Raw genomic sequence first — 17,227 nt, 5'->3', positions numbered from 1 at the left:
TAGACATCTTTCCTACGGCCAAACTGCAATTCATGTTGCCTTACTCAAAGTACCTGCAGTCTGATGATCCAGTGTGAGTCATTTATGACCCATTTCCCTCTTTACATGAAATACTAGCAAAAGAATAAAATCAGCAGGTAAAGTTTGAATAATATAATTTTGTTGTTTTTAAATTTTCCTCTTAAAAGTTTATCAGATTGCTGTATGCATATACAATTTGGAATTTTGAAAGCTCTATCTGGATTTTAAGTATCTAATCTATCCCTCTTCTCATGTGTGTTAGTCTCTCAGTCATGCCCTACTCTTTGTGACCCCATGGGCTGTAGTCTGTCAGGCTCCTCCATCTATGGAATTCTCCAGGCAAGAATACTGGAGTGGGTTGCCATTTCCTTTTCCTGAACCAAGGTCTCCCTCATTGCAGGCGGGTTCTATACCATCTGAGCCATGTTTTTTCATAAACATGGATAATTGGTAGCTTCCTAAACATGTCAGTGTACCCATTTTCCCTCCTGTGGTGAAACTAGATTTCGTAGGTAGACACTTCTGGAGACATGAGGAAGATCTGAAATCTGGACTTCAGTGATATCAACACCTTCTCTGGTGCTAGAGGTGACATCTTGTATTTAAATGCTGCAGACTTTGGAAAATTTTTCACTTACAATTCAATCATTCTTATTGTTCAAACTGGTAAAGTGATGTTGTTTTTTAGTCGCTAACTTATATCCAACTTTTTTGTGACCCCATGGACTATAGTCCGCCAGGCTCCTCTGTTCATGGGATTTCCCAGGCAAGACTACTAGAGTGGGTTGCCATTTTCTTCTCCAAAAGTGATGTTCCCAGTAGATAACTTATGTATGTGTAGTACCTAAGCAATCACCAAAAAGCTATGCAAAAAACACTCCAAAGCACTATAGATAAGTCAAAATAGAACTCTCAAAAATGTTGAAGTAATCCACAGAAAGATATAAAAAAGGAATACAATAAATAGAAAATAAAAATAAAATGGCAAACTTAAGCCCTCACATTTCAATAATTATATGTAAATAGCCTAAATACACCAATCAAATGACAGACTGGCAGAGTGAATTAAAAAAATATGATCCAAATATGTTGTCTACTAGAAACTCACTTCAAATATAATGAAATAAGTAGGTTGAAAGCAAAAAGAGAAAGATATGTCATGTAAACATTAATCAAAAGAAAGCATTATTGGCCATATTAATGTCAGAAAAAGCAGACTGCAGTAAAAAGAAAATTAGCAAAGACAGAGAGGGACAATAAATAATGATAAAAGGGACACTGCACTAAAAAGACACAGCAGTGCTAAATGTGTATGCATGAAACAACAAGTTACAAAATATGTGAAGCAAAACCTATAAAACTGAAAGGAGAAATAGACAAATTCACAATTATAGTTAGAAACTTTAATATGCTTCTCTCAACAATTCATAGTACACCTAGACAAACAATTAGGCAGGGTATAAAAGAACTCAGGAACACCATCAACCAACAGGATCTAATCAACATTTATAGGGTATCTTACCTAACAGCAATAGAATACACATGCTGTTTGAGTTCCCATGGATTATATATCAAGAGAGACATAACCTATGAGGTTTGCTATAAAATAAACCTCAACAAAATTCAGAAAATTGAAATCATACAGAGTCCATTCTCTAACCACAGTGAAATAAAAATAAATGAAAGATTACAGAAAAACTCCAAGCACTTAAAACAAATCAACTTAAATAATTCCTGGGTTAAAAAAGGAAGTCTCAAGAAGAATAAAATAGTACACTGAAATAAATAAAAATACAACCTTTTTGTTGTGAAATGCAACTAAAGCAGTTCTTGGAGGGATTTCTTCCATCCTTTACCCCAGTACTTTGCATGTTCCTTTAACAAAACACAAAACTTTTTCATTTTAAAACCATTCCTTCCATATCTTACTTCTTCGTTAGATTGTGGGTAGACAGTATCTCGGAGAAGGCGATGGCACCCCACTCCAGTACTCTTGCTTGGAAAATCCCATGGACAGAGGAGCCTGGTAGGCTGCAGTCCATGGGGTCATGAAGAGTCAGACATGACTGAGCGACTTCACTTTCACTTTTCACTTTCATGCATTGGAGAAGGAAATGGCAACCCACACCAGTGTTCTTGCCTGGAGAATCCCAGGGATGGGGGAGCCTGGTGGGCTGCCATCTATGGGGTCGCACAGAGTTGGACACGGCTGAAGCGACTTAGCAGCAGCAGCAGACAGTATCCAGCTTATTGCTCTCTTCCAGCATCTGGCTTAGTGCTCAGTAAAAGTTGTTTGAACAAAGGAAATGACTAGATAGAGCAAGGTACTTAGCTGAGTGAAACTGTGGCCAAACCAATTTTCGTGTGGAATTAGAGTGTTTACAATAATTCAGTGCAAGGTATGTGGGCCTGTACACAGTGGGGCTGCTGCACAGACAAGGTTCTTTTTTTTTTTTTCCTGGGAGTCAGTAAGACCAGGCGAATTTATTTATTATTATTTAAATTTTATTTTTTTTACTTTACAATACTGTATTGGTTTTGCCATACATTGACATGAATCCACCACAGGTGTACATGAGTTCCCAACCCTGAACCCCTCCTCCCACCACCCTCCCCATATCATCTCTCTGGGTCATCCCAGTGCACCAGCCTCAAGCATTCTGTATCCTGTATCGAACCTAGACTAGCAATTCGTTTCTTTCATGATAGTATACATGTTTCAATGCCATTCTCCCAAATCATCCCACCCTCTCCCTCTCCCACAGAGTCCAAAAGTCTGTTCTTTACATCTGTGTCGTCTCTTTTGCTGTCTCGCATACAGGGTTATCATTACCATCTTTCTAAATTCCATATGTATGTGTTAGTATACTGTATTGGTGTTTTTCTTTCTGGCTTACTTCACTCTGTATAATCGGCTCCAGTTTCATCCACCTCATTAGAACTGATTCAAATGTATTCTTTTTAATGGCTCAGTAATACTCCATAGTGTATATGTACCACAGCTTTCTTATCCATTCGTCTGCTGATGGACATCTAGGTTGCTTCCATGTCCTGGCTATTATAAACAGTGCTGCGATGAACATTGGGGTACACGCAGACACGGTTCTTGAGCTGCTGCCTACCTTGTCCCATAGGAAACCCTCCTTGGATTTTAGCTGCCATATGTGGAAGTGCCTGTGAGCAATGAAAGTAGAGAAAATTCAACACACATAATCCCATATCTCTGCCCTCAGTAAAAACAGTTTTTTAAGTTAAATCAGATTCAACCCTCTCCTTAGTCCTCTGCCTCAACTGTAAACTTTCCTATCCCTTCCTCCATTCCCCTATGAATAGGTTCATGAAACTGTAAAACCACAGGGTTGAGAAGGACCATAGAGATCGTTTGTACAGGTTCCCATTCAACAACCGAGTACTACCCGATAGTCAGTGGGCTTCCCTCATGGCTCAAACTGTAAAGAATCCGACTGCAATGCAGAGACCTGGGTTCTACCCCTGGGTTGGGAAGATCCCCTGGAGGAGGGCATGGTAACTCACTCTAGTATTCTTGCCTGGAGGATCCCATGGACAGAGGAGCCTGCAGGCTACAGTCCATGGGGTCACACAGAGGTGAACATGGCTGAGTGACCAAGCACACACACCCTAAAGTCGATAGGGGGGTGAGCTGCCAGTGTTTCTCACAGCTGACTCAACTCAGAACTGTCTGAGAAGAGCATTAGCGAGAATCAAAATGTGAGGCATAAACTCAGGAACTGAGGAAATGACCTAAGAGAGAGACCGTGAACCCTCCTCTTTCAAAACAAATGTTGCTATTACACACAGAAAGGTAGGTCTATTCTTGAAAGTTAACTGGAGTTGAAAGTTGGAAACACGTTCCAGAAGGTGACTATGCTAAAATCGCTCAATAGTCTTACGTGTTATGAGGCTGGTTCTATTCCTAGAGAACTAAGAGTGTGATAAAATCCCTAATTATACAGTCTTGACAGTGTATTTCCAGAATTCTGTAGATGTGTCTAAATGTGTGTGTTTTCACCCCGACAACCGATAATGCAGGCAGTTGGCTGATATAGCCAATATGTTGTGCAGCTACATTTCTCATAGGGAATGAGTATACGGCACATTAGTTTTCATATATATGTCTCTCAGCTTTCAATCATATCTTGGTGCTCTTATAATTCAATTTATGAGCTTTTAAAGAGTATAACCCTTCCTGGAAATCTGGTGATTATACTTAATTAATACCACCATCTGGTAAACTCTCTAGTTAGTCAACTAGCTCTGTGGCCCAAGTCACATCTGACTTTAGCCCAGATCTTTCCATGCAGGTGATAACCAAATCCTAACAGAAGATCCTTCTGCTAGTACTTGACTTCTATTAGAGAGAGGGAACTCTGTTTTCAGGAAGTTGCTTCTTCACTCTTTGATTGGTGCCTTTAGAAATGCTAACGCTTGCCTCCTTTTCCTTTTCTTCTCTTTGATGCTTGTTCTATCCCTTGGGGCTATGCTGAGAAATTTTAAGCTTTGGTTTAGTTAAGCCAATGATACAAACCTAAAATAACAAAGTAAAGTTAAATTAAATAACCAGCAACAGCAACAGTATTATCTCTACACTCTTATTTTTCTTTTGTGATAATTAAAAGGTAGGAGAAGCACAATCATCAGCCCCACTGAAAACCTCACCGGGGGAGCAATCCAGGGAGTAGGAGTCTCCGAGGATTGCTGCAAGTCAGCAGCAATTACCCTCCCACTGTCCAGTCAGCAGGGCCAAGCTCTGACTTTATCCTCACCAGCCTCATTCAAAGTGCATAGGAACTGGCATCAGTACAGCCTACTTAATAACACACACTACCTGTGGGGATACTGGATTAAGAAGGGAAGAACCAGTGGGACCCGTTTGTCAAGATCCTAAAATGGGAACTTACCTAGTTATACACACAGCAATGAGTACCAGAAACATTAATAGTGGCAAGAATGATGGAATCAAAAGCTTGACTCTTAGTCTGCTATAATTATTAGATGATGTACCCACAAAGTGGAAAATTCTTGAAGAGATGGGAATACCAAGCCACCTGACCTGCCGCTTGAGAAATCTGTGTGCAGGTCAAGAAGCAACAGTTAGAACCGGACATGGAACAACAGACTGGTTCCAAATCGAGAAAGGAGTATATCAAGGCTATATATTGTCACCCTGCTTATTTAACTTCTATTCAGAGTACATCATGAGAAATGCTGGACTGGATGAAGCACAAGCTGGAATCAAGATTGCCGGGAGAAATATCAATAACCTCAGATATGCAGATGACACCACCCTTATGGCAGAAAGTGAAGGAGAACTAAAGAGCCCCTTGATGAAAGTGAAAGAGGAGAGTGAAAAAGTTGGCTTAAAACTCAACATTCAGAAAACTAAGATCATGGCATCTGGTCCCATCACTTCATGGCAAACAGTTGGGGAAACAATGGAAACAGTGACAGACTTTTATTTTGGGGGGCTCCAAAATCACTGCAGATGGTGACTGGAGCCATGAAATTAAAAAATGCTTGCTCCTTGGAAGAAAAGTTATGACCAACCTAGACAGCATATTAAAAAGCAGAGATGTTACTTTACCAACAAAGGTCCATCTAGTCAAAGCTATGGTTTTTCCAGTAGTCATGTATGGATGTGAGAGTTGAACTATAAAGAAAGCTGAGTGCTGAAGAATTGATGCTTTTGAAGTGTGGTGTTGGAGAAGACTCTTGAGAGTCCCTTGGACTGCAAGGATATCCAACCAGTCCATCCTAAAGGAAATCAGTCTTGAATATTCATCGGAAGGACTGATGCTGAAGCTGAAACTCAATTTGAAAAGACTTTGATCTTCCCACTTTCAAGCTGGGAAAGCTTGAAGGTGGGAAGAGAAGGGGAAAACAGAGGATGAGATGGTTAGATAGCATCACCGACTCAATGGACATGAGTTTGAGTAAACTTTGGGAGTTTGTGTTGAACAGGGAGGACTGGCGTGCTGCAGTCCATGGGATCGCAAAGAGTCTGACACGACTGAGTGAATGAATTGAACTGTATCCCCAAAGTAGGCTGGCAGAATTCATATTTTTAATGGAGAACAGTGTACCTCTTACCCTGGCCTTAAGATATCTGTTTGGCTCAAATTACATTTTGTTGAAGATGATTTTGTATTAATTAGAGAGTGTTTAAACTTTGAGAAAGTTATGAGTAAGTTTGTAGAAACTGTGGATGACAGTGCTAAAATGTTCCAAGCAACTGCTTAGAGGTGATGATTGAAAACTTGAAGTTCCTCAAATAGGTGGCTCTGTCTTTTCTATATTTGAATTTTCTCCCTCCCTCTCAGTTTTTAAGTCCTATTGAGATGCTTAAGTGGTCTAGATTTGGAATAGTAAGCAGCACATAAACATCTGGGAAGCTAAGTGCAGGCTTTGAAGCATGTGTGACAGTGGCTCCTAGAATGAAGATAATAATTTACCCAGAATGGCCCCTCAGGCCTAACAGACTAAACACCTTTCCTGTTCTTTCCCTCAGCAACACCTTCTTCCCAGTCACCCAGGCTGAAAAACTGGGGCTTATTTTCTTCACTTTTTTTCTCTTCCCACCTCCTCTTCATTTTGCTTTTGAACCTTTTTTGAAACTGGCTTTGCAAATTTTCCCCTCTTCTATCAAAACCTCCTATCAGCATTCTTGACATTTCCCATGTATCACTGTGAAAGCCTTCATGCTAAAAGAGATATCGCCTGTTAACAGTGGTCATCTCTGGGCTGGAGACTAAGAGGCACTTTTATGTTTTTTAATATACATTTATATAGACCTCGAAACCTATTCCTGGCATGAACTGCTTTTGCGATCAGAAAAGAAATTTTTTTGTAATTCAAAAGGACACGGGAAAGGGATATGTTACTCGAAGAGGCCTCCCTGATGCGATAAAATAGCAATGGAAGAGAACATTTGAGAACAAACACATTTCTGTATCTTTCACATGTAACGTAACCCGGAACCAAACCTTAGTTCCTGTGCTAAAGCAGCGCAACTGTCTTCTATAAATAGAAAAACTCAGTCTAGATTCTTATACAATATCATCTGACAGACCAGATGGAAAAGGCGTGTTAGTCAGGGACTGACCAAAGAAAAGGGAGGGAAGGAATGAGGAATAGAAAGTCGTGAACAACTTATAACACGGATTAGTTCTCAGAGGGGCTCCTCAGTGTTAAGCCTACGTAATAGGAATTGTCTTTTTCCCTCAGACTCATCACTTGACTCGGAGGTTTGCAGTCACCGAGGAGAGCCAGCATGTTTTCCTGACCTGCCTCCCCTTTCACATATGACAGTGCTATTTATGGGGCTGCTTGGCTGAGCTGCCTGTCCCAGGGGTACAGGCCCAAGGAAGCCGTGTACTCTGTGACACGTTCTTCGCAGGCTGGGCAATTTTTAAGACTAGCCAGCAGCTGCTACTAGCTGCTAAGAGGACAAGGGAGAGGCCAAACACAGAAGACTCTTAGGAAGAAGAGGCTTCATCTGGCTTCCTTACTCCCTGCTGGACTCAGCCCAGGGCCTGGAGACTTCAGCCATCACTTCTCTTAACTCATCTTCCCTGAAGTTAGGGCTAATGGGGATTCTGAGATTAGGACACAGGCTTATATTTACTGAGGTATGGAGAGGGTTCTGGAAGCCTTTTCCAAGCATGCCTTCACTAATGAGTCCCGGTCTTAGCAGGAGTACATGGATTCTATTGACAGTAAGTAGGGAACTAAGAAAAGAGACACCCAACATGTGTCTGCTGAATGACTAGTAGAACATGGTGGTCAAAATCATAACCTCTGGAGGCAGCCTCACTGGGATTCAAGTCCTACTCAGCTGTGTGACCTTTGCAAAGCTGAAGGTCTCTTAAGTAAGAACACCCACCCACTTTCCAGCCCAGACTCCAGTTTGGTAACTGAGTTTGCGTGGTCAAGTCGTTTGGTTTCTCCAAGTCTCAGTTTTCTCATCCATAAAGTGGGATAATTATACCTGTCTTGTCTACCTTAAGGGGTTGTCAGTGGGATCAAATGAGATAATGTCATAAAAGCCCTTTGTAAATTAGAATACACTATACAAATGCAAGCTATTATTACATCTAATTCTAGTGCCTAGTGAATAATAAACTGGTGGAATCAAGAACCCCATTGTCACCAGCCTGAATCTTACAGAGCAATTTCCCAGTTCCACCCACTCTACCTTCAAGGCACTGCTATCAACCTCCCCCTATGACTTCAGTAAAAGACAAGACAGAGTACCACAGTAAAATTTTCCCAATTAACGTTCTTAATCAGAGCCCAGTGAAAATGTATCCAGAGGAAAAGAGGAATGAGTAGCTGAGTGTGTACTGATTCTTTTAGGTCAGCTCTTGATAAGCTTCCTTCATAGCTCAGTTGGTAAAGAACATGCCTGCAATGTAAGAGACCCCGGATCAATTCCTGGGTCAGGAAGATCCCCTGGAGAAGGGAAAGTCTACCGACTCCAGGATTGTGGCCTGGGTCACAAAAAGTTGGACACAACTCAGCAACTTTCACTTCACTTGATTCCCCTATATATTTGGGGTGTTGTGTTTGTTTTGGTGCCATGAGTCTGTGGTTATTTCCACACTGTTATTTGGGTGTACATCAGTAGGCTAAGGTTCTGGGCTGCTTTTGGCCACGGTTGGCCAGGTGAGCGTGCATGAGTTACATTCCTCTCACTTTCTTCCATCTGTCAATTTAGCTGTTAAAGTAGACGACCCATTGGTCCCTTCCAGTCCTAGGGTTCTAGAATTCATCTGGAATCAGGATCCCCAATTCCTCTGCCCAGTCCAGACATTTTTCTTCAAGCTTTTTGCTATTAGGTATGTGTGATTTATGCTGAGATGAGATAAAGAGCAAAGGAAAAAGTCACAAATATGGCAATCACAGGAGTTAACTGCTAAGTTTCTTTGCAAATCCTCTTCCCATTTTCTCTTGTAGCTCTTCTCTAGAGTGGGTTAAAAAGACCCTTTTAAAAGAGGTGGAAGCTAGAGTTATGAGCTTGGAATGCATTTGGAGTGAGAAACTGTTAGCCCAACCTATATTTTTGGCAACTTTGGGCAAGCTAATATGTTTTATGTTTGTAATTGTTTTACAGTGTGTGTGTTAGTTTCACAGTCATGTTCCAACCCTTTGCAACCCCATGGACTGTGCCCGCCAGGCTCCTCTGTCCATGGAATTCTCCAGGCAAGAATACTGGAGTGGGTAGCCACTTCCTTTCAATCTTAGTTACCTGCCCTTTTTAAAATTTTTATTCTTAATTGGAGGATAATTGCTTTATAATGTTGTTTTGGTTTCTGACATACAGCAATGTGAATCAGTCATAAGTATTCATATATCCCCTCCCTCTTGAGCTTCCCTCCCACCCTGCCCCATCCCACCCCCCTAGGTGTGTTATACAGCAGCGTCCCACTAGCTCTCTATTTCACACGTGGTAGTGTATATGTGTTGTTGTTTAGTCGCTAAGTCATGTCCCACTCTGAGACCCCATGGACTGTAGCCAGTCAGGCTCCTCTGTCCATGGGATTTCCCAGGCCAGAAAACTGGAGTGAGTTGCAATTTCCTTCTCTAGGGGATCTTGCCAACCCAGGAATCAAACCCATGTCTCCTGCATTGGCAGGTGAATTCTTTACTGCTGAACTACCGGCTAGTGTATATATGTTACTTCATCTTTAAAATGGGGCATGGGGCTTACCTGGCAGTCCAGTGGTTAAGACTTCACCTTCCAGTGCAGGGGGCTGTGGGTTTGACCCCTGTTCAGTTCAGTTCAGTTCAGTTGCTTAGTCGTGTCTGACTCTTTATGACCCCATGGACTGCAGCACACCAGGCTTCCCTGTCCATCACCGGCTCCTGGAGCTTACTCAAACTCATGTCCATTGAGTCAGTGATGCCATCCAACTATCTCATCCTCTGTCGTCCCCTTCTCTTTACACCTTCAAGCTTTCCCAGCATCAGGGTCTTTTCAGATGGGTCAGTTTTTCCCATCAGGTGGCCAAAGTATTGAAGTTTCAGCTTCAGCATCAGTCCTTCCAGTGAACACCCAGGACTGATCTCTAAAGGAATGGACTGGTTGGATCTCCTTGCAGTCCAAGGGACTCTCAAGAGTCTTCTCCAACACCACACTTCAAAAGCATCAATTCTTCAGCGCTCAGCTTTCTTTATAGTTCAACTCTCACATCCATACATGACTACTGGAAAACCCATAGCTTTGACTAGATGGACCTTTGTTGGTAAAGTAACATCTCTGCTTTTTAATATGCTGTCTAGGTTGGTCATAACTTTTCTTCCAAGGAGCAAGCGTCTTTTAATTTTATGGCTGCAGTCATCATCTGCAGTGATTTTGGAGCCCAAAAAAATAAATTCTGTCACTGTTTCAACTGTTTCCCCAACTATTTGCCATGAAGGGATGGGACCAGATGCCATGATCTTCGTTTTCTGAATGTTGAGTTTTAAGCCAACTTTTTCACTCTCCTCTTTCACTTTCATCAAGGGGCTCTTTAGTTCTTCTTCACTTTCTGCCATAAGGGTGGTGTCATCTGCATATCTGAGGTTATTGATATTTCTCCCGGCAATCTTGATTCCAGCTTGTGCTTCATCCAGTCCAGCATTTCTCATGATGTACTCTGCATAGAAGTTAAATAAGCAGGGTGACAATATACATCCTTGACATACTCCTTTCTCGATTTGGAGCCAGTCTGTTGTTCCATGTCCAGTTCTAACTGTTGCTTCTTGACCTGCACACAGATTTCTCAAGAGGCAGGTCAGGTGGCCTGGTATTCCCATCTCTTCAAGAATTTTCCACAGTTTGTTGTGATCCACAGTCAAAGGCTTTGGCATAGTCAATAAGACAGAAGTAGATATTTTTCTGGAACTCTCTTGCTTTTTCAATGATCCAACGGATGTTGGATCCAATAGATGTTGACCCCTGGTTTGGGTGCCAAAATCCACATGCCTCGTAGCCAAAAAACTAAAGCACAAAACAGAAGCAATGCTCCAGTACTTTGGCTACCTGATGTGATGAGGAAACTCATTGGAAAAGATCCTGATGCTGGGAAAGATTTAAGGCAAAAGGAGAAGGAGGTGGCAGAGGATGAGATGGTTGGCTGGCATCACTGACTCAATGGCCATGATTTTGAGGAGATAGTGGAAGACAAAGGATCCTGATGTGCTCCAGTGGATGGGATCCAAAGAATCTGATACAACTTAGTATATTGTAACAAATCTAATAAAGACTTTTAAAAAATGGCCCGCATGAAAACAAAATTAAAATGAGGCTAATACTTGTCATATTTTATAAGCTTGTTAAGGGTAAAACAAAATTAAAACAAAAAACCCTGCTTAAAGTCAGAGTGCTTTGTTGTTATTATTTACAATACAACAGAGATTGGAATCTCTGGAATCTGAGGGCACCTGGGGGCACTTAGATCCAGGCAGACTAAATGTAAAATAAAATCACAATTGCTCAGATTGGAGAATAAAATCATTGCTTGTTTCCCACCCATTCTTCCATTCTCCATAGCAAATTCTTCCTAGGACCTCCTTGCTGAGTTAGGTGTCAAATGTTCCCATTCTCAGATGATTCAGGCTTACTTTCTTTTAAATGCCTCAGATGTCTGACACATAACTACCTCTGCATTTAGAAACCTCTAAGCAGAGCCATGGAGTTTGGAACTGCCTCCTGCAGCTAAGCTCCATAGGTGCAAGACACAACTGCCAGCCGCTCCTCACTGCCAATCAACGTGATCCAATTGCACGAACAGTGATGGGCCCAAATATAGGCCAGCAGCAGGGGTTCATGTTGACTGGGGTAAGCCAGGTCACACACTTGAGGAGGGCTAGCTAGGACAAGCCCCTTCATTGTGTAGCCAAATTACCCTTAGTGAGTTCAGGGCTGTCTACCCTGAGGAAGGAAACCACTTGACAGATTCTGTCAACATATTTTCCTCTTCACCCTCCCCCTGGGCAATCTCATCCATTCCTACCATTTTTCTTTTTTGATAACTTCTACATTTCTATCTTCAACCTAGATGCTTTGCTTGAGAGTTAAACTACTATCTACTGACTGCTTCTCTCTCTTGGATGTCCCACTGGCGCCTCAAACTCAACAGATCCCAGGCTGATATCCTCACCCACCCACCCACCCACACACCAGCCTCTGCTTTTCTGGTGCTTGCCCTCCGATGGATGAGCCCTGTCTCAGGGGATGATACTCTGTTGAAACAAAGGGCTGGCCCTTGACCTTTCCCTCCCATAGCCCATCTTTGGTCTAGCCCTAGATGTTCTGCTTCCCACATATCTCTGAAATTCATCTGCCTCCGTCTAACCTTGCTGTCACTCGCCTAATTCAGGTTGTGATCATCTTTTGCTTCAATTATTGCAAAAGCCTCTCAGTTGGTTTTCTTACTTTGATGCCTGCCCACTTCTAATCCCAATTCCACAACAGGGATCTCTGAAATCTGGAATTCTGATCAAGTTGTTTGTTCCCTTGCTTGAATGTTTAAATAGTCTCCAGCGCTCAGAGAAGAAAACTCAAGCTCCTTGACACAGTTTTCCAAGTTCTGCGTGATCTGGCTGAGCTCATATCTCCAGCCTCACCTCTCACCACGCCCTCTCTTTCATCCCATGTTCTGGTCCAGCAGTTCTCAACTCTGCCTACACATGAAAGTCACCTGGGAAGCTTTTAAAAATACCCAAGGCTGGACTTCATCCAAGACCAATTAACCCAGAACCTCTGGCAGTGGAGCCCTACCCGACTGCTCCTGGGTTTCTGCAGCACACCATACCCTGTCTTGTCTTTCATCATTTGCACAGGCTCTCAGCTTTGCCTGAAACACTTCCCTTTAACCTCCCCTCCCATCTGCCATCTGGCTGACTCATTCATCCTTGAAGCCTCACCTGCAGCATTGTGTTGTCCTCCAAGAAGCCCTCCCTGAGCCCAGTACTTCCATTTGGGGTTAAGTGTTCTGTCCCATGTGCATCCAGATAGACCACCCTGTATCTTCCCTTTGGCAGTAGCATCGTCAGTCACACTGTGTAATTCTTGCCTGTACAGACACTCTGACTTTGAGCTCTAGGAGGGCATAGACTGGGCCTGCCTTACCTAGCCCTCATCTCCAGTATTTAGCACAGTGTCTGGCACATACAACGGGCTTAGAGCATTTGTGGAAATAATTTAGTTAGTTTTACAAGGTCATCTTAGTTACTCCAGTCTTGTCAGTTTGTCATAGCAGCAGGTCTCTAGTCATATCTGTGTCTGAGTTCCCTTACTCAGTCATTCTTCTTCTAAAGTATTTGAGAATATGGTAAGGTATCACTTTTTACCATCCTGAAATTAATTGAATTTCCTCAAATGAAAACTTCCCCACAGTGAGGGCCTGAGGCATATCTGAGGAGAAGCAAAGAAAGGGTCTCACGAATTCAGTTTACCTGAGTCTTAGAACTATACCCAGAAGACATGGGCAGCTTCCACTGTTTGTGACAATTCCACCCCTCCCTACAAGGGAATTGGGCCAGGATTTGCTGATCATTACCAAGGACTGCCTCTCTACATGACTGAGATCTTGAACAAGAAAGGCTAAGAAAATCTGAAAGGGTTGTAGTAAACCCTCTGTTGACAACCCCAAAAGGTAGAATCTGGCTTAGGCTCTTGCCTAAGAGAAAACACAGGTGAACATCACTGCAACATACCCTGCTCAGAGGGCCTCTGCCCCTCACTTCCATCAGTTTTAGAAGCCTACCCATGGACACCAGATCGCTAGAGCCTAATGCCCAAAGTCTGGTGTGCAAGTTTCTTGAGGGTCTAGAAAGCTCTTAGCTCTTCTCCAACCTGCACCCAGCTAGTTCTCTCCAGCCAGAACTATGAGCTGCCACCAAGAAGACCTGGCAAGGACCCAACTTCAACCCATATAAATGAACCAAAAAGAGTAAAACTAACCAAATAGGAGTGGGCTGGGAGAGAAGAAAGAGCAGGAAGCAGAGACAAAGAAGAAACTTTTATTATGGTAGTGAGAGTAATGGGACCAGCTAACGTTGACTGAATACTTAGCATGTGCCAGGCATTGTACTGAGCTCACTGAATCCTCACAATAAACCTCAAACCGTGGTTACTGGTGTGGCTGCAGCCCTGTGTTTTTAGTCATGATGCCAAGTCTGTGCAAGGTCTCAGGTTGAAAGGAAGCTAATGGACTTAAGGATTTGGGAATGGTTGAGCAGCTGGGATTCCTGCTTTAGTGAAGGTGGGGTAAAGGAGACTTGGAAGATTTAGAAGTTTTGTTTTTTCTTTTAATTAACAAAATTATATTTTTGGTTGCTCTGGGTCTTTATTGCTGCTCATGGGCTTTCTCCGGTTGCAGCAAGCAGAGGCCGCTCTCTAGTTGCTGTTTGCAGGCTTCTCTTTGCTGTGGCTGCTCATTGTAGCAGCTTCTCTTGTTGCAGAGCGTGGGCTCTAGAATGCTCGGGTTCAGTAGTTGAGGCTTAGTTGCTCTGTGGCATGTGGATCTTAATTCCTGGACTAGGGATTGAACCCGTGTCCCCTGCATTGGCAAGCAGATTCTTAACCACTGAACTACCAGGGAAGTCCCGATGTAGAAGCTCTGAAGGGATTAGAGGGGTTCCAACTTGCTGTTGGTTGAGCAGGAGCCCCATAGTATGATGATGTAGGTGAAAATAAGGTTCTGGTATCTGGATCGTTTGGGTGGGAGATGAGAAGAAATCAGATGGTGTTGTCAAAAATGGCCACGTGGGAAGTGTAGGAAAAATGAGCTTCATTCTTCTCATTTATAATTAGGTATTAATCTTGGTTGTGTGTCATGGAAACCTCTAGACTCTGAATAGTGATGAACAGGAAAGTTAAAGCCTTGTGATCATGGGTTTTACGTCCCTGTAGGAGTGACAACAACAATCAAGGAGCAAGTGTACGACAAAGAGGCCAGGAAGTGATTAAGTGCTGGCAAGTGATAGAGTGTGTATATATGGATTTAGATTGGGGGTCTGTGGTTCAGGAAGATCTTCCTGAGAAGGTGGCATGTGAGTGGGACATGAAAGACAGGGAGGAGTCAGCCACAAAATCGGAGGAAGACTATTTCAAATACAGAGACCAGTTGGTGCAAAGGCCCTAATTGGGGACAAGCCTGGAAGAAGACCAAGGCCAGCATAGCTGGAAATAATGAACATACAGAGAGTAGTGTGGATGAGGTCTGAGAGGTGGGCAAGGGCTGATAGGGGGAGAGCTTATTGTCCCACAATTTGCTGTTTGGATTTTAATCTAAAGATAGTGGGAAGCTATGCTGCTGCGATTGCTGCTAAGTCACTTCAGTAGTGTCCGACTCTGTGCGACCCCATAGATGGCAGCCCACCAGGCTCCCCCATCCCTGGGATTCTCTAGGCAAGAATATTGGAGTGGGTTGCCATTTCCTTCTCCAAGGCATGAAAGTGAAAAGTGAAAGTGAAGTCGCTCAGTTGTGTCCGACTCTTCGCAACCTCATGGACTGCAGCTTACCAGGCTTCTCTGTCCATGGGATTTTCCAAGCAAGAGTACTGGAGTGGGGTGCCATTGCCTTCTCCAAGGCTTTGAATAAGCTATGAAGAGCTTTAATTAAAAGAGGAATGGCCTGGGGTATGTGTGTGTGTGTGTGTGTGTTTATTAAATTGATCTTAACTGTGGAGCAGCAGTGGATGAGAGGAAGGAAACAGGGCCCCAATAGAAATAAGCCATTTTTCACAAGAGGTTGTTAGGGTTTTTTTTCAAATCTTGAAGTAGAATGCATTTCCAAGGGCCAATTTCCAAGGTCAAGAGTAATCTGAGGAGTCTGCCCGCTCCCTGTGGTTGTTTGTGAGGAAGTCAGAGCAAGGCACAGACCAAACCTCTCATTAAGGAGGAGAGGGTGTGTGTGTTTTTCCTTTCCACTGAGAAACAGACAGGAGAAGAAATGTATTTATCTGAATCTCTCCCACCCACCATCCCCTCTCCCTGGGTACCTGGAACCCCTTTCCTAGTATCTTTATCCTTCTTATGGTTTAATAAAGTAAGCTCTAATTTCTAAGCTGGTTTCCCTGGGGGTCTAGCTTGGGGAGTTCTCTTTCCTGTCATAGGAACCAGCTAACTGACTTCATTTTGCTTTCTTGCCCCCATCACTAGGACCTGGGAGTCACTTTCCAGACTGCACACTGGCCCCTTCTCAGGCTTCAGATCATCCCTCTGGGCCTCTATTCCTTTTGCTCCTTAGGTGGTCCAGACTCCTCATTTTCATCAGATTTCATGCTGAGCAACACGCTGGAGTAAAGGAGGGAGTGACTCTGGCAACCTAAAGAGAACTCTGCATCCCTGGTGGCTGCTGCCCTGGTTCCTCTGGCCTAGAGCAATGGGCAGGCTATGCCTGGTCCTAGCTGGGGTTCTATAAACCGCCTACCATGAGGTTTCTGGCAGAGCCCCTGTGAAAATATGAATGATTCAGAGTATGGAGCCAACTGTTTTCTGACTCTTCTTTTAGTTCTGGTTGTCATGACACTGCGCTGAAAGCCACATACAAGAGTGGCTCATGTTGAGTGAAGACACACGTGGGCCTGACTCTGCACTAAGGTGCAGAGGCCCATCTCACGAGACCCTCACCATTTTCCTACTGAGATGGGATCTTGATCTCCATTTTTATAGAGGAGATATGGAGGGATTGAGTAACCTATCTAGAGTAATAGAGCTGGGATTCTAACAGGAATAAAGAGTTCACCTTTGTTTCTCCTTCACCAGCATTTCAGTCTCAAGGTAAACTTCTGATGCAGTTTACTTTCAGGGTCTCAATTACAAAACCATTTCCCACCATGACTCAACTACCCATACCAAGATTTTCTCTCAGTTTTGGCCCTGGGGAGATTTGCAGGAGGTTCTGATTGATGTAAAATCTAAGTTCTGAATTTCTCACAAACAGCCTGTTTTCTCAATTAATGGACTTTTCAGTGTTACACATGAAAGCATTTCCAGTGTCTGGAATTGTAAATATAATGTTGTCAATACTTAATTGTTCTTTCTAGATTTTTTTGTTTTGCTTCAAACATGCATTTATATTGCTATCAGGAAGGAAGAAAAGAAGAAACAGGAAAATAAAACAATAGAAAATAGGGGAAAACAAAAGAAGAAAAGAAAATAAACTGTTCAGACTTATCTCGAGCCATCAAAGCTAAC

The sequence above is a fragment of the Capricornis sumatraensis genome, chromosome 2, assembly GCF_032405125.1.
Source record: "Capricornis sumatraensis isolate serow.1 chromosome 2, serow.2, whole genome shotgun sequence".
Taxonomy (NCBI): Eukaryota; Metazoa; Chordata; class Mammalia; order Artiodactyla; family Bovidae; genus Capricornis; species Capricornis sumatraensis.
The sequence above is the reverse complement of the archived record's forward strand: the minus strand, read 5'-3'. Positions refer to the sequence as shown.